At 43.4% G+C, this 27,661-nt stretch overlaps 1 protein-coding gene across 7 annotated transcripts in view; it reads right to left on the bottom strand.

Moving 5' to 3' along the window:
• Nucleotides 1–27,661, bottom strand: part of DLG2 (discs large MAGUK scaffold protein 2) — a 1,098,948-nt gene that overhangs the window by 435,586 nt on the left and 635,701 nt on the right. The gene's annotated exons all lie outside the window — the stretch shown is intronic.

Raw genomic sequence — 27,661 nt, forward strand, 5'->3', positions numbered from 1 at the left:
TAAGTGCTTGGTACACACACTGCTTAACCATCTCCAGGGATGGTAACTGCACCACTGCCCTGGGCAGACTATTCCAGCATTATCAACAATTGCTTCTAACCCACTGAAGGATAAAGCTATGCACCCGTTCCTGGACTTTGAATTGTTGACCACTACCATTTGGGTCTAATGGCCTAGCAGGTGTCCCACTCATCTAGTACATCCATTCATCCACTCATCCATAATTGCCCTCATTTGGCTACAAGGCTGAGAATTTGCACTCAAAGTCTTGCTGAAAGCAAAGTAAATGACACCAACTGGATTCCTCTCATGCTCAGAGCTAGTCATTACAGAAAGCTGTCATGCTGGCAAGGCACAATTTACCTTTCATAAAGTGATCTGCCTCTTTGTAGTCACCTTCCCCTGTCCTTTATGAGCCTTGACCAAGCTTCTTGGGAGCACTCACCAGGATGTTTCCATTTGTTAACTTCCTATTTAATCCTGTCTCCAAGGCTCTCGCTTGGCCTATCATCCCTTGTGTGGTAGTTTTAGGCTATGCCTTTAAAAATGTAAATCCTGTATATTTTGAGCATATTCATTGCATTCCATTGCAGATTGTAGTTTTGCTTGTAAATACAGCTTCATTTGCTTTCAGTTGAGCTGGTCTGGGAAATTTAATGGGGGGGGTGGGCAGGTGGTGGAATTTCCAACCCACCACACCTTGCATAGTAAAAGTCTGAGCATTTGTTGCCCTTTTAAATAGTGTGTTTCCCCCCCCCCCCCCCCCCTTGCTTGCCTTCCTACAGCATCTGTGAAGAATTGGCTTTCAAGCAAGACTACATTTCTGGGTTCATTTTAACACAGTGTTTACTGCATTTTTTACTGATTGGACAAATTTCACTATCAAACTGATCTTTTTCTGCTACTGAGCTATTCATTCTGATCAGACAGATGGGCATGAGAAAATGTACAAAGCAATAGTTTCAGGTAGGTCTAGTGACTGTAACCATTTACTCACAACTAATAGCACCAGCATCTCTGATGTACAGCAATTTGAAGAACACTGACCTCCTGAGCTACAGCATTGCAGGTAAGTGCAGGAAATGAAGATGATTTGATTAGTTGTGTCCTGTCTGTAGCTCAAGCTTCAAAGAAAAGCAGGAGACTAATCATGTAGAGTTGAGAAGACAGTTTGCAACCACCAGAGAGAGCTATATAGTGCTAGCCATGGAGCACACAATAGCAACAAAGCAGTGCTGTAATCACAGTGATATTACTCAAGGGATAGGTCAAGAGAAGATAGCAGCAACAGAGAGTCAGAAGGATTTTACCTTCCAGGATGATGTGTCTCTATCTATTCTGACTTAAAACCATGTGACATGCACTGATTCACCAAAGTCTCAAAGAAAAGATCCCTGCATACTTCTGACAGAGAGTGCTGACAACTCTATCACAGCAGTCCACCAGCTCAGCAAGAGTAAGAATAATTGTGCATCAATTAACAAATACACGCACACAAAATCGACATTCTCTCAAGAATTTCTGCCTATGGTGTCTTTGAGACAGTGCTGCCTCTTACCTACCACAATCTACATGTCCACACATATATAAACTACCAGAGTTTGAGACTGAGTGACAAGAAGAAATGGCTTTCTAGAAGACACAGATAATGACTTTTTCCCAGCTCTGCCCTTCGCAGACACTGCTCCACAGTCTTAAACAAGACATCTAATAGCTATTTACCCAGCTTTTAACCAGATATAAACCAACTCTGGTAAAACTGAATTAATTTGGTCTAAATTTTAAGAGAGGTAATCTATCTGTATGTAGGGAGTTTTGAAATCCCCTAGGTCTAATTTCCTAGCTTGCAGGTGAATTCAGATCAGCAGTAAATAGTTCATGAAAGGGACAGCCCTTTCTTAAGTCAGGTAGCATACCAAGGGCTCACAGGCTTTGCAATCAGATTTTTTTTAAGATGGGAGGAGGCCTTTGTGAACTTATCCACTGTTCTGCAGCTGCAAATAAATCCAAACCAGTCACTGAAAGAAGGAATTTTAGTGAGTGCAGTGACTGGACTGATTCTACTTTCCCCATTCCTCATGTCCTTTCTGCCCCAATCCTTACTTATCCATCAAGTATTATTTTATGCTTACAATGTACTGTGTGAGCTGCCAGCCTTATAACTACTGCTCCCTGCACAGACCTTTCTTCCTGCCCTTGACTAGAAGCAGTGCTTTCAGCGGAGGCATCTGTGCTTTGAAGAAAAGGCATCACACTGACAGCTGCGGTGACAGATTGGCATAGCTGAGACAAAACTTGAATAGCTTTGGGGTGGGGGGAAAGGAGGAAGATTTTTTTCCCCTTATTTTTAAAGGACTTGAGCACAACAGACTTTGCTTCCACAAATACATATGAGATTGTTCTGCCTGCAGCAAGTCAGACAGGCTAGTTGCCTTTCCATCAAAAGCACAACTTAAAAGCAAGATACAGTGGAAGCACTTTAAGACAGTCGAAAGAGAACAAAAATGCACATGGTCTAGCTCATGAACATTTACTCTGCTACCGAATTCGTTACACGTGTATGACATGAGTCATAGCTCTCAGACAAGATGAACTTTCCCTCAACCACAAGTGCTATCATTATCCTGGTTGACTGGTTTTATTTAGGGTGTTCACAGTTTTATAGACCATCCATATTGTATTGAATTTAGTTCTTTTTGGAGCATTCACAACTCGGCTCCCTGTTTTAACTGTTTCTACTATGCAGTGCTGTGTTCAGCACCGGGCTGTGAAACTACTTAGGTAGATAGATGGAAACTATATGATAAATAGTGAGCCTGGCACATCACTTCTTAGCCAGAAACCACTAAAACAAGTATGTCATCGTTTTGAAACTATCCACCTACACCTATTCTTAACTGTGATTTTAAATTGACTCAGAGCTCTCAATTGCTTGTTTTCCTGTTAAGCAATCACTGTCATTATCTACATTATTACAGTTAAGTAAACTCAAAATAAACCAGTGGTGAAATTTAGAGCAGTACAAGAGTGTGGGTATTACCATTTAAAAAATGACTTGAGTTGTCAGTGACTTATTACCATCCTTTGCAGCAATTCACTCTTGTGGACTGTACATCAGAGATTTGATCTTTCCAGGCAGCCAGCTCTAAGTTCTGAACCACTCTCTGGAATATTCAGCTGCAGTTTTATGTTACTTCACAATGTTAGCGCTTTCTGTTTCAATAATATGAACTCGAGCCGCATCTCTGTTTGTACACGACGAGGGCACCTCACAGATGCAGTGTGTCAGACTGAGGTTTTAAGAAGGTAACACTGAATTAGTTTAAATTTAGTTCATATTTTCAAAAGATTCTTTTTACAACTGCAAGAATTAGATTTACACTGACACACAATGGCAGGAAAGATTAAATGGTAATTTAGATGTCAAAACAGTAATTCTCTGGCATGCTATGAGGCCTCAGGATCACAGAACACACAGAACCTTTGTTGTAATTACCACTGAATTACGAACAGTAAGTCTAAGAAGAGAGAAGGTAATTTGCTTGTTATTAAACAGAAAATATAAAAGGCAAGGGAGCCTCTTTGAACACCTAAAGAATGACTTTTCAGCAAACAAACCTACCTCTACTTAGAAACATAGAAGTCAAAAGCAGCTTTGCCTGTAGGCTGCAGCTGTAAAGAACAGAAGAAAAATGCCTTTAAAAATCCCCGAGCCCTCCCCCTACATATATGATGTGACCTTATATAAAGCCATGTAATTTAAAGGTAAATAGTGCCTCTCCAAGAAGGTGGCCTTGGTTTTGTACTTGGGCTTTTGTGTTGGTTTTTACCTAACCTGTAGGAATAACTTCTTGTTTAGAAGTGTACTAGCGGTGACATTGTTTAAACAACAAACAGTTTAGACCTAAGGAACACCTAACATTTCTTTGTGGATCCACGTGTTTCCAGAGGGGATGGCAAGAAAGAACCTGCTCTACAACTGGTGAAGTTTCACCTGTGTTTGTTGCTGCCTGTTAGCCACTGTTAACTTTTTGCCCAATCTCAGATCCAGTGAAGGACGCAGAAATGTCAAAGGGAAAAGCTCGACAGAGAATGAGGGATGATTATGGTGCACTTGAATTTCCAGTGAAGATATTATGGTATTATTCAGCTAAATGCTATTTCCCATTAAATTCTGAGGTGACGAGGTGACAACCTTGCTATCACTAGACAGGGTGGATCCATCTGTCTCATTATAGGATGTCAAATGCTATACTGAGACTTACACAGGGGTCCTATTACCACATCTCTGCTGACTCACAAATTGATGCAAAGTGTTTTACACCATTGCTCTAGCTCTGAACAGAAGTTTGGGCCTGAATCCTGGGTTTAGATATACTACTGTGGCATGTGTTCATGGGCTTTTGGAAGTGAATAGACCAGAACATTAATTTATTACATAGATCTCTGACCAAAGTAAATCCCTTAAGAATATAACAGCTTTAACCAATCCAGGCGGTGCCAGTTTCTGGTATCTTCTTAAGCCTTGATGTGGAAACTTTAGAATTGGGATCAAAAATAGAAATACATTCCATATGGTCTTTTTATAAGTGTATTCTCTTCAAAACTCTGACATCTGCTGTGGATACATTTAAAAGTATTTCATGTAATTCATAACAATTTTATAAAGATTAAAACATTAGACAAAATCTTGCCACCATGGTCAGTGGGAGCAGAAAGATACTGGGTGGAGTTCTGCTGCTGGAAACCCAGCTAACCGTTTTTATGCTATGAAGTTAGCAAAACTGGGAGCACCTTCCATTTGAAACGGCTCAGTGACATTCTGCTACATCTAACAGATCTAAGCATTTCTGAGTGGAAGGCCCTGCATAACTGAAGCTAATGGTAAAACACTGATATACTTGAATAGAGTCAAAATTTAAGCTAGTAAGTTTCTAATCTCTATTTTTTTTTCCTCCTGGAAGGATTTGTAGAGCATGCCTGCATTTAGTCAGAATGTTTATGTAAGGCATAATAAGCAAAACTAACTGAGAATTCATTAAACAAATGAGCTTTAGATCTTAATTTTAAAGCACATCAGCTAAATACCCAGGAATTAAAAAAAACCCACAACAGGGACAGGAACAAACTGTTGCCCCCCCAAAGCAGCTTATTTTACCCACAGACTTGTTAAAAATTGCCCCACTGACTTGGGAATTAGTATTTTTCTCTAAATAGTAATGATTTTAACTTTTCCATGGTTTGCCTAAGTATTAGCTTTATTGCCCATGAATTGGTGCAGGTTCGTGGATAAAACAGGTTAAACCTCAAGAAGAGCTGCACAACAAAAGAAGGAAAGTAATCTCAACTACTTGTCAGGTTCTTGTAACCTGAAAATGTGTTGCTTTATTGCATCACTCAGGAGTGTAGGCTACTACATACATTACATTAAACAATGGGGGTCTTTCTCCAACTGGATTTTAAATGTCTACAGAAACTACCAAGACTAAGTGACAAATGTGTGTGTGTATACATACAGCACAGAATGTTAGGGGTTAGAAGAGACCTCAAAAGCTCATCTAGTCCAACCCCCATGCCAGAGTAGGTCACAGAGGAATGTATCCAGGCAGGTTTTGCATGTCTCCAGAGAAAATGACTTCACAACCTCTCTAGGCAGCCCATTCCAACGTTCCATCACCTTCACAGAAGTCTTTCCTTATGTGGAACCTCCTATGCTCCAGCTTGCACCCATTGCCCCTTGTTCTATCATTGGACATCAGTGAGAAGAGCCTGGCTCTGTCCTCCTGACACTCACCCTTCACATACTTATAAACACTAATGAGGTCACCCCTCAGTCTCTTCTCCAAGCCAGAGACCCAGCTCCCTCAGCTTTTCCTTGTAAGGAAGATGTTCCACTCCCTTACTCATCTTTGTGGCTCTGTGCTGGACTCTTTCAAGCAGTATCCTGTCCTTGTACTGAGGGGCCCAGAACTGGACACAATATTCCACATGAGGTCTCACCAGGGTGGAGTAGATGGGGAGGAGAACCTCACTTGACCTACTACTCACACTCCTTATAATCCACCTCAGGATGGCACTGGCTTTCTTGGCCACAAGGGCACATTGCTGGCTCATGGTCATCCTTCCATCCACCAGGACCCCCAGGTCCATTTCCTCTATGGTGCTCTCCAAACAGTCAGTCCACGACCTATACTGGTACATGGAGTTGTTCTTTCCTAGATGCAAGACTCTACACTTGTCCTTGTTATATTTCATTAAGTTCTCCCTGCCCAACTCTCCAACCTGTCCAGGTCTCACTGAAAGGCAGCACAGCCTTCAGGTGTGTCAGCCACTCCTCCCAGTTTTGTGTCATCAGTGAAGCAGCTGGCAGTGCTCTCTGTTCCCTCATTCAGGTCATTGAAAAATATACTGAATTGTATTGGTCCCAGCACTGACCCCTGAGGGACTGCACTAGGTACAGGCCTCCAAGCAGACACTGCCCCATTGACCACAACCCTCTGACTTCTTTCCTTCACACAGTTCACACACACACATACATATATATATAGAGAGAGAGCTGTATGCATACAAACGTGTATGGTCTGTGATATGCATGTATGCATGTAGACTCATGGACTAGGAAAAACCCCAGTTTTTATCTATCCTGTTTCACACAGCTGTATGCTACACTTCATGAAACAGACTTGATGTGCACAAACATAAAACCTCTAGAAAAAGGAAAACAAACTCAAAGCAAACCCACAGCTATTCTTTCCCTCCCTTCACTTCAGAAGTGCAGACTGCATTGCCCACAGTATGACTTTTTGCTTTTAAAATCATGGAACACCAAGTTCACAAAGCAATTATCCAATATTTTTCTTCTGTTACCATTTTAAAGCCTGAAGTACCTGCAGATAGAGTGTAACATTTATTCCTGTCAAGACTTTCATAACCAGCCACAGAAACACAGAAACAAACAAACTAAAAATGACAATGCTGATGAAGACACACACACACACACACACACACACACACAACGGCGAAGTAAAGCTAAATACAAACGAGGGAAAATACCAGCATTCAGTGACTGGTCAAGCTGTTTATCAGGACATACATTTCAAAGAATGAAACACTTGTTCTCAGAACTAATCAATTACATGGAGCATTGTACACAGCAGCCCAGAAATAATGGAATTACTGCCAAAGAGCATTCAGCTCTGCTTGGCAAGAGCAGAAGGGGCCAAGATTTACTGGTGCTAGGGCTAAAACCCTGTAGACCAGAGCTAAAACTCTTCAGAAGGGAAAGAATAAGAAATACAGAAGTAAGCATCTTCAGAGTTTCAGAAAGGTTCTAATATTCTCAGGTATAACAGAGACAGCAAAACTACTATTGATCTTTCCTGAGTACTGAAGTTACCAGAAGAACATAAGCCCTATGAGGAGAGGCTGAGGGAGCTGGGGTTGCTTAGCCTGGAGGAGACTCAGGGGAGACCTTATTGCTTTCTACAACTACCTTAAGGGAGGTTGTCGACAGGCAGAGGCTGGTCTCTTCTCCCAGGCAACCAGCACTAGAACACAGTCTCAAGCTGTGCCAGGGGAGGTTTAGGCTGGATGTTAGGAAGAAGTTCTACACAGAGAGAGTGACTGCCCATTGGAATGGGCTGCCTGGGGAGGTGGTGGAGTCACCATCACTGGAGGTGTTCAGGAGGAGACTTGATAGGGTGCTTGGTGCCATGGGTTAGTTGATTAGGTGGTGTTGGATGATAGGTTGGACACAATGATTTTGAAGGTCTATTCCAACCTGGTCTGGTCTATTCTATTCTATTCTATTCTAAATGAGGGTTGCTGTGGTCCATAAAATGTATCAACTTAACTCATTGATTCTGGCTAAATACGTATAGGAGCAGAGCTATTTTGACAAATGCTTTCACTTGATGAATGCATATTTAGCTATTTAGAAAGTACTTACATAATTAAACTTAATTTTGAATATATGCAAATAAGTTAAATTCAAATTTGTCTGTGCTGGAGTAGAAGAGTGTTTTGATTGTTACATGGGTAGAAGTAAATTTCTAGCGTAGCATCCTCTGCCAAAGTTTGAGCTGGTGTCCCACAGCGTCCCTCCCTTCATGACACAAAGTTGCGGTGTAAGGAATAACCTTTACAAAATAATTCAAAACATACCACTTGCAAACAGCTTGTTTCAAACCCTCAATCTGCAGGACCACTGCACTCACAGTGCTCTATTTCAAAAGACAGGAAACATCATTGTGCAAGCTGAAGCTCTGCAGGGCTCAGGACAAGTCAGAGGCGCTGCAAGGTTTTGTGCCACCTGACAGAAGAATGCATTTCCCTGCGGAGAAGTGCTGCTGCAGAAATTGCAGCGAGTTGGTATTGTACCATGGGGCTTGCCAAACGTTTTGAATATCAGTATTCTCACTGGCATCCTTCTGCCTGAGAGACCTCTTGCTCCGTGGGTGACTTGCAGGACAGCACATGCCAGAACTATTGCTTCTTCCATGGTTTTACAGATCGCAGCAGCCAGCAGGGACGTCATGGGGTGCTGAGCTCCAAAAGGGCTGTCCTCACTGTGACACAGCCACTGTCACTGACAGACACTGCTCCCTTTAGGGTGATGCAGTCTTCATTTAGGATAGGTGGTAAGAACACACAGATGACATTTTACTTTTTTTAGGACCCATTCCACTCATAGCTAAAATACTTGCACAGACAAAAAACCAACCAACCAACCAAAAAAGCCCCAACCACCACCAACCCAAAACACACAAAACCAAACCCAAAACCCAACCAAAACAAACAAACAAAAAACCCTACAACAGTACAGGTTCCTGGCTTTGTACTTTGCTGTTCCTTAATCAGCTATGTTCAAGTACCTCTTTAAAGCAATGAGCCCTGCTGGGATAAGCAGTTCATGTGATGCCTGCCTTCTTTCCACCTTGTAATAGGTAGGGTTTTGGTAACGGGAAGGGGGCTGCAGGGGTGGCTTATTGTGGAGGCTCCCATACCAGAGCTGGTTCCAGTCCCAGACCCATTGCAAGACACAGCTGAGCCAATCAGCAAAGCCAGTGGCACTTCTGCACTAATCCCATGCTGTTTGTGGCATCTTTGTGAAAGCACAGGCTCCGGTGGTGCTTCATGGTGGGGTAGGTGAAAACACACAAGGACCACAGCCTGTGGAGGGCCCAGGTGGGAGCAGAAGAAACAAGCAATAATGAAGACAAGAGTGAGAAAAAGAAGCAGCAGAGAGAAACCAGCACACCCTGACTGCAGTTCTCCTGTGCCACCCTCACCTCACAGGAGGTGACCTGCAGCGGTTAGCAGGAGAAGAGGTCTCTGGAGTGAAGCCAAGCCTGGCAAAGAGGTGTTTTCCCCAAGTGTTAGTTTAACTGCTTGTCAACTTTGTTTCTCAATACTCAATTTAAAAAATTATAAAGCTGAACTCCCTGAGTTTGCTTTGTCTGCAACACACCCACTCTTCTGAAATTTCACTGCAGAACAGATATCTGTTCAGCACCTTTCATTTACGTATCCTATTTTCTGCTATATCTGCAAATCATGGAGATGAGACTGGAACAGCAGAAGAAAGCAAAAGAACAAGGCATTCTGTTATTAAAAACAATATTGATCTGAGTAGTTGAAACAACAGAGAGAAAGAGAAGCAATACTGGAACTGTAAGGGAAGTTATAGCATTAAAACAAACACATAAAGTAGCAACCGATTGTTGATCATAAAGGAGCTTTCCACAGAGAAGCAAAGACTCTCTTCTTCTCCTAACATACAGTCTGTTACTATGCTATTGCTCTCAACAGCTAAACCCTTAGCAATAGCATTTACCAAAAAATTCAAAACCAAAATCAAAGCAACCTGGCTTCACAGGCATGTAGAATGATGAAACCACGTGAAGGGATTGCGCCTGAGATGAGTAGTAACGGTGCCATAAGAAACAGCTCTGTGATATGCCATTGCTTAAGGAAATTGTCTGGGCCATTTTAAGCCTACAAAGTACACACAACATGGCTGGAGGGTACAGTGAGACTGGCAGTCTTTCAAAGAACCTGTACAGGACTTTACAACATTAATGGATGAGGGGCAAACAACTGATGTCATTTACCTGGACCTGAGCAAAGCCTTCGATACTGTCCCGCACCACATCCTGGTCTCCAGGCTGGTGACACATGGGTGTGATGGGTGACGACTAGATGGATACAGAACTGGCTTGATGGACGCACCCAAAGAGTGGCTGTCAATGGCTCCATGTCCCAGTGGAGGCCAGGGACAAGCACAGTCCCTCAGGGATCAGTCCTGGGACCAGGCTTGTTCAACATCTTTGTGGGTGCCATGGACAGTGGCATTGAGTGCACCCTCAGCAGGGTTGCTGATGACACCAAGCTGTGTGGGGCAGCAGACAGGCTGGAGGGAAGGGATGCCATCCAGAGGGACCTGGACAGGCAGGAGAGGTGGGCACAAGCCAACCTCATGAGGTTCAACAAGACCAAGTGCAGGGTCCTGCAGCTGGGTCGAGGCAATCCCAGGCACAAATCCAGGCTGGGCAGGGACTGCCTGGAAAGCAGCCCTGAGGAGAGACATGTGGGGGTGCTGGGTGAGGAGAAGCTCAACAGGAGCTCTCAGTGTGCACTTGCAGCCCGGAAAGCCAATCAGATCCTGGGCTGCATCAAGAGAAGTGTGGCCAGCAGGGCAAGGGAGGTGATTCTCCCCCTCTGCTCAGCTCTGGGGAGACCCCACCTGGAGTCCTGCCTCCAGTTCTGGAGCCCCTATTGCAAGAGGGATCTGGAGGTGCTGGAAGGTGTCCAGAGAAGGGCCACGAGGATGAGCAGAGGGCTGGAGCACCTCTCCTGTGAGGACAGACTGAAGGAGTTGGGGCTGTTCAGTCTGGAGAAGAGAAGGCTCCGAGGTGACCTAATTGTAGCCTTCCAGTATCTGAAGGGGGCTACAAGAAGGCTGGGGAGGGACTGCTCAGGATCTCAGGGAGTGATAGGACTAGGGGGAATGGAATGAAGCTGGAGGTGGGGAGGAAGTTCTTCCCCATGAGAGTGGTGAAGCCCTGGAATGGGTTGTCCAGGGAGGTGGTTGAGGCCCCATCCCTGGAGGTGTTTAAGCCCAGGCTGGATGAGGCTCTGGCCAGCCTGATCTAGTGTGGGGTGTCCCTGCCCATGGCAGGGGGGTTGGAACTGGATGATCCTTGTGGTCCCTTCCAACCCTGACTGATTCTATGATTCTGTCTTACTTAAATCTAAATCACAGGCCTGGAAAATACGAAGGTCATTCCTGTCAAGAGATAATCAATGAAAGAACATCTTTGTGGACCTCACAAAATTGCAGAAGGGTTATAAATAGTGTAGCAATACTAAAAAAGACAAACCTCAGAAGCTGAACTGAAAACAAAGGAAAGAAATGTCAAACCCAGTTTCTTTGATGTTCTGAATGATGATGAGAAACACTTTGTATGAGAAACCTTATACTTGCCTCTTTTCCAACAACTGCTTTGCTGCTTTGAGCATGGGAATATTTAGCTGCCAAGGGCTGGCAAGCAGATTTGGTACACTGATATACCTGTGTGGTACATTCAACACACTACAGCATAGTCTCCCTATAGAAGACAGAGAACCTTTATTGCCTGAAACTCTGTATGAAAGAGAGAGCACCAGAATACATCCCCTAGACAGCACTCACATCCTGGAGGATTTCTCCAACCTCATCTTTCAGCATTCTGCCATTTCTGCATAGTGCTGCTCTGACTAGAAGTGGGTGTAGAAGCACCGAGTTTTCACAGCTCCTGATCTTAAACTCAATTGAAACAGATGGGGGCAGGTTCAAGAGTGACATCTAGCAGCAAGTAGCACAGCACCTTCGCTGGTGTGGCTCTCAAAAACAACACAAAGCACCACTGTGACATATCATCATTCTTATAGGATACCTTCTAGTTACTGATGTCATGACACACTTTCTGCTGTGTAGAAGACAAAGATCTGGGGTGCTACCATTTGTGTACAGTGACCTGGACAGGACTAGGAGAATTCTGTGCTCTCTGGATTTACTGTGTGAATGAGTATGACTAGAAGCCCACAAAATGAAACAAGCTTTTTTATACACCATGCCAACAATGACCTCTCACTGTCACTGTATTGGACAATGAAGTAACAACCACAGAGACATAAAGCTGTCAGAACTGATCTACCAAGATTGAGAACATGGGTTTGCAAATCAATTAGGGGAAATTCAAATGTCACAACACCCTTTCATTTCATGCATTAACAGGATCCTCCAAAACACTGGAATATTAAATGATTCATAACAATAACAACAACAACAACAATCTCCTGGGTGTCTGTCTGATATGATGGTGTTTTGTTTTTCAGTTTTTAATGGAAAAGCTCCAGGAGAGTACTTTCCAAAACAAGCTTTGATTACTGTTATGAGGGAAAAACAAAACATTTTCTGACAAAGAAAGCAGAGAAGTTTTGCACTTTAGATCAAGTGCTAGGAGAGAATATTTGGAAAAGGACTAAGCATAGCATTTAATAACATAAGTGCAGCTGACTGCTTAAGGCAGAGTGCAGGTAGAATATAGGTATCAAAGAGTGCATTCAAGAAAATATTCAGCTTTAGGAACTCAGATTTCCCTTGCAGCTATACAACAACGCTTCAACCTCAAAACCACAACTCAACATCTATCTCATGCAATTGACCTTCAGACACGAGGCAGCCTTTACCACAGAACCCCTTTGGACAGATCCAGTCTCCTCCTACCCTGTCTTCTAGGCACCAATTCCACCCTCCAAATGACACAGAAAAGGTTTTCAGCATATCCCCCTCACCCATTAAATCATGGTACCTGGCAGAAATAGCACTTTTACCATTCTCAGCCTGTTGTAAATCTTGATTTTCGCCATAGGACGTCTGGGGGAAATTAACACCTAATCTGATGGTCCTTTCCAAAAGATAAACAACTTCACAGGCAGGTGCACCAATTCTGAGCACTAACATAGAAAACCCCCACTGCAGACCTGACCCTGATACTAAATAAATGTTTGGCTGGGAGGACAAGAAATGGGAACACCATGTGCTTCAGAGGAACAGTAGAAAAATGACATAGAAAATATTGCAGCAAGAGGAACACAGAATCTGCAGGAAGCATCAGGTTTTTTAGGGCAGCATTGCACAGAGAAATCAAGAGATTCCAAAGTTAAAGTCAGCTCATTCTCCACATGCTGTTATATGCTTTGTGACACATCTTGAAATGTCCTCTTTGGTTGTACTATAAACTCTGTACTCACACACAAACAAGGGTGCAAGCATCTGCAATCAGCCCATCTGGCAGAGAAGGCACTTCATTTTGCTTACTAGCTCAACATTGGGCTGATATAGTTAGTGCATAAATAGTTCTGCAGATTATTGGTACTATATGTAACAGTTCAGATATTTGCTTTTTCTGCACAACATTAGTGCATTTTCATTTAAAGATAGGTACTGTAGGATTTCTATTTCACATGAAGACACAGAGAGGAAATTAAGGTACTCTCTTCTTCCCTCTGCAGCACACTGCCAGCTTAACTAACCCACTCACCAAAAGCATCATCCTGCATCTGCTACTGCATGAGGGAAAATAAACATTTCCAGTGCACATGACACTAAGTAAGTAAAATGTTGCTCAAAATATTTGAAAGCAAAATGTATTTACAATTAGTAACACCCTGCTGTAAGCGTAGTCAACTCAATTTTCTTTTGTACACAATACACAAAACCATTTGGTGAGAAGCAGTAGTACCCAGATGTTCAACTTGTTAAAGACAGTTAATAAACACACAGTTATACAACTTGCTGGAAATAAGACTCCTATGGAACGTAGCTGTTTCTCTTCTTTACCATTAAAGCAATGATAAAGCAGAAATTGTTGGCACTACCTTTTGACTCCAGGTATAGAGCTACACGTTTTCTCCCCAGAAATCACTAGTTTGTATTAAAGGTTCTTTCCTACTCACCCATTCGTGCTCAGATCAGTTCAAGGCATTTCCTCCCCTAGCCCTCAGAATTCAAATTTGAAACCCATCCCTACAGTTTTCCTTACCGGGACAAAAGAATCAAACGAATCTTGTTCCCGATTCTCAATAGCTGAAATTGTTTTCAACCAGAGGAGATAGCTGGAAATATCAGACATTTCAGAACGCTCCATACTGGAAGCCGCAAGATTAGTAGGACTGAGGTGAGACAGACTTGCAAAAGGAGGGCTTTGGCTGTGTTACATAAAGTTCTTAATTAGATCCTTGGTACAAATTACTATCTTAAGAATAAAAAGTTAATCAAAAAGCCTCGTTGGAATGGTAGGAGGACAAGATTACAGCAGAGACAGCTGTTTCACTTTGGGATAATCGTGCAACTCTCTGACCGGATGCTGTTCCACCACTCAGACGTGAAAATACGTGTGTGTGAATTCAGATGATGCCTTTACGTGACTTGGGACCACATTATTCACAGCTGGCTTTCCTCAGTGGAACTCAGGATGTGTCCCTACGTTTACATTTCAATGCAGCAAGCATGTAACTCCCAGAGCCCTTCAAAATCACAGGCGTTCATGAATAAAAGAAAAAACTGAAAGGTGCTGAATGCAGACTTGACAGGAGAATCAACCTACAAAGATGTGTTTAATGTGCCTAAATCCAAGAAAACTATTCTAACAATCACAGGAGAGAGATGGATGATTTCTTATCTCTCAAAGGCATGCTGTACCACTGAGGTCTCTCTTTACCTATTCAGGTTTATTTTCCCTGCACTTATGGGTGATGTTATCATACCCATTATAAATGAGAGGACCTCCATCCATCAGTGGACAGACATGTTTGTTTGACTCGTGGTAAAGAGCCCACAGAAAGCCTGGAGATGCCAGTAAGGTCAGGATTTTAGTGATGAGATCCTGTGGGGTGGAGGGGATAGCGTGCACACGGGCTGTTTGCTTGGACAGCTCACACAAAGGCTGACACTGCACAGATTTTCTGGAGCTAGATGTCACCCTTTGCCAAAGAAGTGCTAAAGCAAACCCAAATGTCAGAGCTGCTGAGCAATCGTGATGAAACAGAAATACCAGGTATGAAGGATGAAATATTGGAAATAACTTTCTATTCCCAAATCCCTCACCTTCTCCTGAAAGCTGATTTTCAAAAGGAAGTAGGAAGTAATTATTTGTGGAGAGGGAGAAGGGATGAGAGGAGAGAGAGTGAAAACTGCATACCACTAAGGTCAAGGGTAAGAAACAACAGGCCTCCAATATTCTGCCTTTAGCAGTGTATTAAACTTTGGGGTTTTTTTGTCTACTAGTAATAATTTAGGATTCCAAACATGTATGGTCAAAGTTAACTGAAAAACCATGGCAGAAGGACTAAGAAGATTTGAAAAATCAGTAAACTTCAACTAATAATGGTTTTTTAAAAGTAGGGGGGAGGGGGATGTGGGGAATTAAGAAGAAACATGAAAAAAATCCTAAAGTTGGTCTGGTTTAAACCAAAATACTGTATTAAAAAAAAAACATAGAATCATAGAATTGTGTGGGGTGGAAGGAGGTTGCAGCAAGGTGGGGACAGTCTCTTCTCCCAGGCACCCAGCACCACAACCAGAGGACACAGTCTCAAGCTGTGCCAGGGCAGGTTTAGGCTGGATGTTAGGAAGAAATTCTTCACAGAAAGAGAGATTGGCCATTGGGATGTGCTGCCCAGGGAGGTGGTGGAGTCACTATCATTGGAAGTGTTTAAGAGCCTGGATGAGGCACTTGGTGCCATGGTGTAGTTGATCAGATGGTGTCGGGTGATAGGTTGGACTTGATGATCTTGAAGGTGTTTTCCAACCTGGTTAATTCTGTGATTCTGTGAAGATACCTTTAAGATCATCATGTCCAACTATTAACCCATTACTGACAAGGCACCACTAAACCATGTCCCTCAGCACCACATCTACACATCTTTGAAATACCTCCAAAGATGGGGACTCCACTACAGAGTGTTTAAGTTTCCTGCCATTGGCCTGCAAAGCCAAAGCCTCATCAGCCTCTGCTGTGGCAGCTGCTGGCATCGGTGGCTCTCTGCGCTGCCCTGGAGTTTCCCTGCTTCAGGAAAGCCTCTACATGCTGAGATCCACTGCTCTGCTGTGGGTTAGGCTGGCTCCAGAGCAGGTCCCCTTGGTGACTGGCTGACGTGAAAGCCTTTCACAATGCAGCATAAGTACATTTTTGATGAGCAGTTTCTTAAAAAGAATTTAGATGAAATGTGTGAAAAGACAAATAAGATAAACAGCCTAAGGGAAAACTGAGCAAATCAATTTCTGTGAAGACCAAAATAAGCCTCAGTAACAAAATTTGCATAGTTTTGCAGAGGGGAGAGGAGGAAAGGGAGATCTTGAGCTGCTTTTCCCCTCCACCCCTGCACCTACTGTTGCTCTGATAAATGAGAAAATTCTAAGCTAATTTAAGTCTTGCAAAAATACTTCAATATTAACTACAATGCAATATCCCTGCAAAGTGAATCTCAGGAAATGTATTGTTTGACCAAATGATCAAGTTAATTTAGTGGAAATTCCGAAATATGTGAACTGCATTTAATATACCAAGGAGCAGGGTTATAGAACCACAGATACATTCAGGTAGGAAAAGACCCTCAGGATCACCAAGTCCTACTGATAACCCTACCCTACAAGGTTCACCCCTAAACCATGCTCCCAAGCACCACATCCAAATGACCTTTAAGCACACCCAGGGTTGGTGACTCAACCACCTCCCTGGGCAGCACATTCCAATGCCTGACCACTCTTGCTGTGAAAGATGTTTTCCTAATGTCCAGACTAATCCTACCCACTCACAGCTTGAGGCCATTCCCTCTTGTTCTGTCACTATTGACCTGTGAGAAGAGACCAGTGCCAGCCACTCTACGATGTCCTCTCAGGTAGTGGTAGACGGGGATGAGGTCTCCCCTCAGCCTCCTCTTTTCCAAACTGAACAGCCCCAGCTCCCTCTGTCACTCTTCATCAGATTTATTCTCCAGACCTCTCATCAGCTTTGTTGCCCTCTGCACTTGCTCCAGCACAGTTGTTTGCTGTGTTTCTTAACGTGATAACAAAACCCCAGCAACTTCATTTGCAGAGTACCTTGTCCTGTGAATTTGAGAGATCCAAACAGACCATGATAGAAAGAGCTGAGCCTATCAGCTATGCTGGAGGCAGCTCTGTAAAAACATATTTAATAAAGAGCAGAAAATGCCAAGGAGGAGAGAATAAGGGAACAACAAGCCCAGTGCAGCATGGCAGAGGATGCATATCCCCCCCAGAGACTGTAGCTGACGGCTGAGGTCATGCTGAAGTCAGGACTCAGAGTGACTGTGGGCATAGTGGACCTGCACTGGTGAGGAGGAAATGAGTAAGGAGGAAAGAGTAGCAGAGACAAATCACTATATCCTGACCCCAACCTCCTACACCACCTGTCACACCATCAAAGAGACTGAGGGCAACCTGCAGCAATAAAAATGAGGTGCCTGGAGTGAAGCTGAGCATTGGAAATTGGGAAGAAAGAGGGTTTTTTCCCTAACCCCTTCTTTTTGTTTCTCAGTACCCCACTCAGTAATTTAATGTTTATATTAATTAGCAACAATTTCCCCAAGTTGAGCCTGGTTCACCTGTGACAATAGTTGCTGAGCAACTTCCTTACTTTTATGTCAGCTCATGAACTTTCACACTCCTGCTCTTCCTAATTTCTACCCAGTTTTGCTGCAGGGCAGTGAGCGAGAGGTGGTGCAGGTGCTTGGCTGCCAGATGGGAGCAACTCGCCGGAACTTGATCTACCACACTTCCAGTTAAAGCACCAGGTATGCAGTGTGTCAGATGAAGATAATCATGACAAAACGTGAAAAAAGAGCTCACAATGAATAAAGACCAAAGCATCACACAAGCCGAGGCAGCTACACCAAGTAAAAGGTCACGCAGTTGACACACACAGGCAAAACTGTCCCAGGTACACGGTTATGCTTTGGAGGAAAATGGTGTTTGAGGTTCCTGTAGGCCTTATATGTGCAATGCCATTTCCAATACATATTTGTTTCTATGAAACAAGCCCTGCTATCAATCCAGTAAATGTTAAATAATTCAACCAGCAAGAATCCTTTTTCTAGCTTGATATGAGAGATCAGCCGGCAGTGCCCCACCGCGCCTCCACCAGAGAACGACTCGCTGAGGCATGCCTCACCCTTTCACATCTCTCCAACTGGATTAGAGCCTTCCTATGAAACATTGAAATGTTTAATTATTAAAATAGATTTTAAAAGGGAATAGCTTCTAGAAAGCTTCCCTGGAGTTCTGCCAATGGGTTGTTTGCAAACTTAGACACTAAGAGCAAGGACTGAGTTAACTAGCTCACTGTTTCAGTATACAGTAGAAGAGTAGAAGAGTCCATCATCAGTAAATTTGCTGATGACACCAAGCTGGGGGCAGGAGTTGATCTGCTGGAGGGTGGAGAGGCTCTGCAGAGGGACCTCGACAGGCTGGGCAGATGGGCAGAGTCCAACGGCATGAGATTGAACACATCCAAGTGCCGGGTTCTGCACATTGGCCACAGCAACCCCATGCAGAGCTACAGGCTGGGGTCAGAGTGGCTGGAGAGCAGTCAGGCTGAGAGGGACCTGGGGGTGCTGGTCGACGGTAGACTGAACATGAGCCTGCAGTGTGCCCAGGCAGCTAAGAGGGCCAATGGCATCCTGGCCTGCATCAGGAACAGTGTGGCCAGCAGGAGCAGGGAGGTCATTCTGCCCCTGTACACTGCACTGGTTAGGCCGCACCTCGAGTACTGTGTCCAGTTCTGGGCCCCTCAGTTTAGGAAGGATGTTGACTTGCTGGAACGAGTCCAGAGAAGAGCAACAAAGTTGGTGAGGGGTTTGGAACATAAGCCCTACGAGGAGAGGCTGAGGGAGCTGGGGTTGCTTAGCCTGGAGAAGAGGAGACTCAGGGGTGACCTTATTACTCTCTACAACTACCTGAAGGGAGGTTGTAGACAGACGGATGTTGGTCTCTTCTCCCAGGCAAGCAGTACCAGAACAAGAGGACACAGTCTCAGGCTGCGCCAGGGGAGATACAGGCTGGATGTTAGAAAAAAGTTCTATACAGAAAGAGTGATTGCACATTGGAATGGGCTGCCTGGGGAGGTGGTGGAGTCGCCATCGCTGGAGGTTTTTAGGAGAAGACTTGACGGGGTGCTTGGTGCCGTGGGTTAGTTGCTTGGGCGGAGTTGGATTGGTTGATGGGTTGGACGCGATGATCTTGAAGGTCTCTTCCAACCTGGTTTATTCTATGTATTCTATGTATTCTATGTAGTAAGAGCGATATAGCCCTGCAGTTTTACACACAAGTGTCTTTATTTATGGCTGTAGAACTGCATGTGCTAAGTCTTGAGGTCTTTGGTGGCTGTGCTTTTTGACTGTTCAATAAAAGGGAAGTAAGAATAGTATAGCAATAGCTAAGTTCCAGCCTAAAACTCTTGCATTGTGAGACAGAGAGACAGAGACCTGCTGGAGAGAATCCAACTGAGAGCCATGAGGATGCTTAGGGGACTTGAGCATCTCCCCTATGAAGAAAGACTGAGAGCCCTGGGGCTGTTTAGTCTTAAAAGAAGATTGAGAGGGGATCTGATCAATGTCTATAAATATCTGAGGGGTGGGTGTCAAGTGGAGAAAGTCAAGCTCTTTTTGGTGGTGTGCACTAATAAGACAAGAAACAATGGGTTCAAACTTGAGCATAGAAGATTCCACCTCAACATGAGGAGATCTTCTTTACAGTGAGGGTGACAGAGCACTGGAGCAGGCTGCCCAGAGAGGTTGTGGAGTCTCCTTCTCTGGAGACTTTCAAAACTCATCTGGATGAATTCCTGTGCAGACTATCCTAAGTGATCCTACCTTGGCAGGGGGGTTGGACTTGATAATCTCTTGAGGTCCCTTCCAATCTCTAATGTACTGTGATACTGTGATGGTGGCTGAACCTCTGCATCCAATAATCAGAAGCAACAATAATGCCTTTTACAGTATTTCAGATCAACTGAAATCGTACTTCGCTAACTCTTCCCACTCGTGATGCAGTCATTACAGATCAGTCCTTGCAGCAACTAGAACTGACTCCCATGGCCTCGGAACTCCTTTGGTGAATGGAATCTGAGCATCCACAGAAACACAATTTGCTTTCCTCCTCTCATTTGACATTTCTCTCACTGTAGCTTCAAGTTAAGTTTAAAATTAGTAATAAACAAAGAAGTAGCATTTTCTGCCTGCTTGATGTATTAAACTTTGAAAAACATATGAACCTATTTAATTTAAATCCTGGCAATTTATACATCAGATGGATTTTTGAAGGATTTTTTTTCTTTACTTTTACATAGAGATGGAAAAAATAGTAACATGAACAAAAAATTCTAATCTAATTGCGGGTTACACTACTACTTTGGTCCCAGTTCACCAGGGTACTTACCTCTTGGGTTGATTTCAGACCTCAAAGCATTGCCAGTAATGCCAAATCCCACTAACAAACTGTTTCAGAGAGCTTAGGGAACCATTTTAAGCAGTATGTTCAACCATGGCCCACAAAGTTTCCGCTTTCCTCTCTGTTGGCATGGCTTCTTACTGAACTTCTGGTTCTCAGATGCCCATGAAGAAAATGATTGTTTAAGAAGTTTGAGCGATCTCAAATGACTTTTCATCATTGTTTTGTTCTTACGTTTTCAGTATTCTCTCCTCTTTTTCCAAATGAACTAATAGAGTAGTACAAGAGCTGTTTAAACTGTGTTGTACAGCTCTGCACATCCCAGCAATAAGGTCATCTCAAACTCCTGAAGTGACCATCCTGTACTGACAGAAAGACTTGAAGAAGTAGTGCTAGTTAAGTAATTGCTTTATAACTCCAAACTGCTATGTCCATTACCCAAGAGTACAGCCTTTCTTTTAACTCGGGTATCTCATAGACTGGATGAGCTGATCCAAACTGATCCACTACAGCAAAGATCTTACTCCTCGCTGCAAAGCTTTCTTCAGTAACACAAAGAACCACCAACCTTGAAAAGATGGAAATCCTATCAACACACAGGCTTACAGATCCAGGAATTCTCTGAGGTTGCCAGCAAGGATGGCATACCTCATTGGTGGCCACATGGCCCGTGAAAGTCGAATGGAGAAGAGATTCTAGATACCTTTCTACACAGATGGGTTAGCCAAAACCCAGCACAAATGAGCCAAAAATTAGAGTACTTCACCAAACAGTCCAGTCCAGTCTATCCATTGCCTATAGGACTAAGTTATGAGAAGGGTTGAAAATGCAAAGCTGTCCCTCTGCTTTATTTACAATCCACAAGCTGTTACCCTCAATGCCTCAGCCTTCCCAGTCTGACATCAAACGAACATTGACCTAACTCACAAAAGTATCAGAGAACAAAAGAATCATGTGGCTATGCCTTCTGAGGCACTCTATGAAATGTCAAGGCAGTAATGATATCTGGAGAAAAATAGGATCAACTTTGCTTTGATCACCTTTCCTGTCCCTGGTTGTTTGTTCAACACCAACTAATACTTCACACTGCAAAGAATTTCCTTCATCTTTGTGGTTTTATTATAGCTATTGCTATTAATAAAAACAAAAGCAAGCTCCTTTGCCCCTCATCCCCCTGCCACCAAATGTTTCTGATGTGGCAGTTCTGTTCCCTTTTGCATTTTGCTGTTTTGTCAGATTTGCTGAACCCTCGAGTGCAAGAGGCAACATGATGAAATAGAAACTGGCAGAAAGTATATTAAAGTTATTATCACCTGAGGACAAATCCTGGCAAGTGAACCACAAGACAAAAAAGACTTCCATCTGGAAATAAGACAAGGAACATACAGGTAAACCCAGCACTTCCACTACTATTTTGGCAGCCACTCAAAAATGTGAAAATAGATGTGAGGTATGAAAAAAATAGCAACAAAACCTGCAGAACAATGGGGCTTTTGAGGAAGAAGACAGAAAGTGTCAGAGGTAAGAAGGGAAACAGGTACTAGATTTCCACAGTACCAAAACATGTTTTGAGAAGGCATTACATAAAATGAGCAAAAGGCAACCTTTTGATCAGACATGACAAGAGCTACCATCAGACGTTACAAGGACCCAAGAATTATGAATCTGAAGAGCTTTTTAGGTTTTGGCCATTCAGCAAAGCATTTCTGCAATTCTGCACTTTCATCCACTACGAAGAGCTGATGCATTCCTTTTTTTAGTCTCCACATGATTAAAAACAGTTTATTTCCTTGGTTCATGGACTGGTTTAGCTGATAGACAACAACCAGCACTTAAAGCAAAACCCCAAACAAACACACACACAAAAATCCAGGGGTGAATAACCCCAATTTTCAGCAGAAATAATTTAAAGAGAATGTGTGAGTTCCAATGTGTGAGTTTGTGCTGACTACAAAGACTTAAATGCATCTCAGTAGAAAGAGAAGATCCACTGAGAATACTACCACGATAATTCGAAGGAAAAAAGAACTACAGAGCCAGTACTTTTTGCAGAGTTGTCCACAGAAGTGATCAGATTGCTGCCACTTTTATACTTGCACCGGCTGAGCAAGTGCTGCAGAGTGAGCTGAACCTGTGTTGTGAATATGCCCTCAGAAAATGAGCGGCAGATACACCAACGAAAATATGTCAGATTTGTTTTATATACATATACACAAACTCTGTAACGGGGTATTTACAGTCACCCTTCACAGGTATCAATATCCGGTTAGTGAAACAATCTTTACAGAACGTTTGTGTGTGGGCAATTGAATCAAACAATTCACAGAACCTAGAATCGAAACGGATTCAGAGAGCGGCGGGGAGGGTTGGTCGGTGACCGGCAACCCTCCACCCGCAGCAATCCAAACGCTACCTTCACTGGAAACTCTCTAAAGAAAGGCTTGACTTACAAGCTGAGAACTTCGTGAGGTCTCCCCTTAATGATATTTATAGTCCAGAAACGTGGCACGGATGTGCCGTGAGACGGAGACAGGAAGTGGCGCCGGCCGCGTGGCTGCACCGCGTGGCTGCTGCTCCTCCCAGGACACAAAGGGCTCCCGCTCGAGGGGGGCTGTGGCAGGGCAGCGACGCTGGCTCACACGGGCTGCTGGCGCTCCTCCTGCAGCAAGGGATCGCGCAGTGCTTGATCCCACGGGGTACTGTCCACGGCACCGCACGCAGCTGAGTGATGGTGGCAAAGGAGCGTGAGGTCTCTTGGGGCACTGGCTTGAGTCCCGGGCAAGGTGAACCACGGCAGCACTGCATGCACACACTCACAGGCTCAAACACGATGTGGGGGGGCTCATTAACCAAACGACCCCTATTTACCATTTGCCCCAGTGAATACTGGCCCAGTGAGCATTCTGTTGCTAACACAAGGTTAACCAATGGACTAACACCTACCAAATATGGTGCAAGTATATGCTATGCCCAGGCTGTTTACCTGGACTCAGTGGCACCAGGATCCCCCCTGTGGCCCCCAGAAAGGAGGGGGAAACAAAAAGGGTTAACATTCAGAAGAGTATGTTCCAGAAATGTTTGGGGCACAATCCTGACCATAAGCATCCTTCACTACAACCTGCTGCCGCTATTCATACCCTGTCACAGTCATGCCAGCTTCAAAAATGAAAATGCTAAAGTATTATGGGCTTGAAGCTCAGATTGCAACGTGGGAGGTTTCCTGTTCCGGTTGCTGCTGCTGGGTTCCAGGGTTTTGGGTGTTGGCTGCTTTCTGCAGACATGGAGGCAAAAAGAGTGGGAGTCAGGCAGGTGCGGGGTTTGGTTTTCTGGTTCATGTGGGTTTGGTTTTTTCCCCTGTGTATTTCACTGCGTTGCTTCTGCACAAAGACTAAGCTAAGGTAATCATGAATTGCATTACTAGATTACTTAGGCTGTTAGTTAAGGTAATTATGCACTGTTCTCATGGTCTCTTATGCTACATTAAACTCTTCTCCCTGTCTCAGCCCTGAGTTGCATGTGTTGCTCTTCCCCGACTTTCGCGTTGGGGGAGCAGGCAGGTTAGCCCTTGTGCTAAACAGTTACAGCAAGCTAGAGACTGCCCAGAGGCAGCTGCAGTGTATCATGACTGGTTATTGCATGCAGTACATCTACATGTGGTACAGTACAGAAAAGGCATGTTTCAGTCAAACTGCAACAAATTGATATTGTCCTTCCTCAGGTTTCTGTAGGGTGTCACTTCTTTAAAGTCATTAAAGAGATAAACAATGATTCAAAATTACAGTAATAATCATAGCAACCCATAAATGTTTTCAAGGTTGCTGAAAATCCCCTAGACTAGGTTTTAACAAAATGTCTGATGATTAATGTGTTCAAGAATGACTAGCTGAGTCTTTCCAAAAGCTAAGATCCTTGAAAGCATAGAGGTGTGGCACCCTCTTCTCCCACTGCTTTCTAAATTCTTCTTCAAATGCTACATGATTGCATCTCTAGCCAGTAGTTAGTGGTTATTGCCTACAGACAAGTTCTGACCCATAACCAATCCCCTAATACTGCTATTCTGCTCTGAACATGCAATGCTAAAAAGTAGTTCCTGAAAAACTAAATCGATGGGAACTGAGGGAGCATGGCTGTCAATAACTGAATGAAAAGGTGTTCATGCTTCATAGCCAAATAGCATGATAGAGAGCCAGAAAACCAAGAATAATCTGTACTGGGATCTGAATTTTGGTCACCTGGTTTATGGTTTCTCATGTTAAACAGTTTGGGTTTGGGTTTACTTCCACATGTGTGTTTCTCCTGTGTGCTAGAAAGAAGTGCAAAAGAATCAGAGAATCACAGAATCATAAAATGCTTTAGAGGTCATGCAATCCAGCAGCCCACTGCAGTGCACAGGGACACCTTCAACCAGATCAGGCTGCTCAGAATGCAATCCAGTCTGACCTTGAGTGTTTCTAGGAATGGGGCATCCACCCCCTCTCTGGGCAACCTATGCCATTGTTTCACTACCTTCATCAGAAAATTTCCCTCCTGATACCTATTCTGAATCTGCTTTCTTTAGTTTAAGACCATCACCCCTTGTCCCTCTGCTACAGGACCTGCTAAACAGCCTGTCCCTATCTTTCTTATAAGCCCTACCTGTTGACAGGCTGCAATAAGGTCTTCCCAGATGTCCCAGAGTCTCTTCAAGTCAAACCTGGAGCTCTGTGCTAAATTCTGATAAGTCAGAGATACACATGTCTGAGAAGGAAAACTGATGATGATCAAACTGCTTAAATCTTTTATTTTAAAATAACTCCATATCCTAGGAAATAATAATAATAAATAATAGTAATAAAGCTTTGCTTTTTCTATTGGAGAACATGACCAGAATGTTCTGCTTTGGTTTGTGCATAGCTGCATAACACAGTATCATTTGCCTATCAATGCACAGAATCATTGCATGAATTGAAACACGAAGGTCCTGCACACTAGAAATGTGCATGTGCAGTGGTACTCCTTTTGCCACTTTTACACACACAATAAAAACACAGAAAAGGATTCATGTCATACAGCAGAAATCCCAGCTGGGTCTGAAAACTGCTCTGCAGAGCCACAGTTGTATGCACGGAAGATGGATATTTCAGCACCACATCGTCTAAGTTTCAATAGCTGCTTCCTTGGGGTTGGGTGATGATGTTGTTCTCGTTTTGTTTTGGTAGGTTGTGGTATTTTGTTTGTTTTCTTGTATTTTGGTGAGGTTTGTGGGTGGGTGTGTGTGTTTGGAAGTAAGCCTAGGAAAACAAAACAACAGTGGTGTGTCTGAAAGCACTTGCCTCTAACTTTATGCTTGAGCAAGTCTAAGGCCAAAGACCACCCAGAACACAGCATCAGTAAATGTGTCAGCATCAGCTTCAGAGGGAATGTGAGACCAGGGCTCTGATTATCTTACTGCCTTATTGAATATCTAGATAAGGATTTGGGGAGGTGTTCTGCAAAATGTCATTTGCCTTTTTGATTCTGTCTACCTAACTTCAGTCTCACAGAGCTAAATTCAGTGGCAACAAATGACCTGTGACAAGTGACTTCTATTCTCATGACTGCAAGATGGAGAGACTGAGAGAATCCAAATGTATCTGCAGAACAGGAAGTGAGAACAGAAGGGGAAAGGGAGCAAAGTGTCCCTGAAACTCCACTTCCCAAGTGAGAAGTATTTTATTGAGTTCTTGAAGGTAGCAGAGAGCTTGATACAAGTCTCTGCACTTAGCGCAGGGAGCCCCCCGAGCACTACTGTGCTGTCAAAACCAAAAGCAGACATCAGCTCACACATGAAGTGTGACTAGCCTTGAAAGAGGCAGCTGTGCACTATCTTTTGGGACACTTGCCTTGTCACCTGCTTCTGCTCTCAGCCCTGTACTGATGCTGGAAACTGTGTTAGCGGGCACCAGGCTGGGCCACGAAATAGATCTTAAACACCTTTTGAGTGCTTTTGTGGCTTAACTGTTTGGCATATCAGTTCTCTGAGCTCAGTACCCAATGGCACAAAGCATCAAAATGAAGGAAGCAAAGCGTAGAGCCAGGACCCTACTCCTCTGGCCACCACTCTTAAGCAGAGCACAGCTGCATTCCTCTTCCACAGAGCTGTCAAAACCATAGATTTCACAAAAGAGACCCTACAGAATGGGGGAAAAAAAGTAAAAAACAGACCTTAAACCTTACTCACACTTTCAATAAATAGTGAATGTGCTCAGCTATTAGGTAAGTGATGACTGCAGCATAAAAACTTGGACAAACAGCACACAAATAGCAAAAATTTCTGTGATTGTGAATGCAACAAATCCCAGCTCAGTATGGAGGAAGTGCTCACTGGAATTTACAAGACAAAGAAAATGTAAACAGGGGTCTTAAAAGCCTCTGTTTAACTGTCTTCATATCTGAGTGCAGCATAGCTGCTGTAGCATGTCAGTAAATTGGGGGCCTATGGCACTACTCCATTCTGCTCTCGTTTGAAATGCATAATGAAAATCATTTCTCTGACGTTCTGTTTGACCAATTATGTGAGCAGTTGCAGCTGCTGAAGCAACCTGCTTCTCCTTGTACAAATACTTAATCAGAAAAGTAAAACTCTATATTAAAAGTACAATATATTTGAAACAAAACCAGATGTGATTTTGCTAAATTGGATCTTGTTCTGCTTTCATAGCTGGCTCCTGTGACTGAAAAAAAACCTTACACCAGAATAGTCATTTACAGAAAGGATTATTACTCTGTTTGCTTTTCTGATGCTCATTTCAGATAGTGCAGAACCTGTATTTTGAATGCATAAAGTCTTTTTTTTGATCCCTGCATTTCTAACTCTCAAAACAATTGGAGTTTTTGAAAGTGGGTGACCACTGAGCCAATTCCTCTGTCTAATTGCAATGATTTATTAAAAAGTACTTATATAAAAGGTAAATGAATATGTGTTACTCAATTTATAAACTCTACCGTAACAACCTATGGTTGTTTCAAAGCTAACAGAGTTCTTCAAAGCAAAGTAATTTAATCCATAACTCTTTTGGGGCTTTCTTTTTACTATCCTTCATCCAAAAGCCACATGCAGACATGAGAAAGCAGAGCACTAAATTGGCAAACTCTGTAAATCCTGTCATTACTACAACTAGAAACTCCCTT

Source organism: Dryobates pubescens, chromosome 10, assembly GCF_014839835.1.
Source record: "Dryobates pubescens isolate bDryPub1 chromosome 10, bDryPub1.pri, whole genome shotgun sequence".
Lineage (NCBI taxonomy): Eukaryota > Metazoa > Chordata > Aves > Piciformes > Picidae > Dryobates > Dryobates pubescens.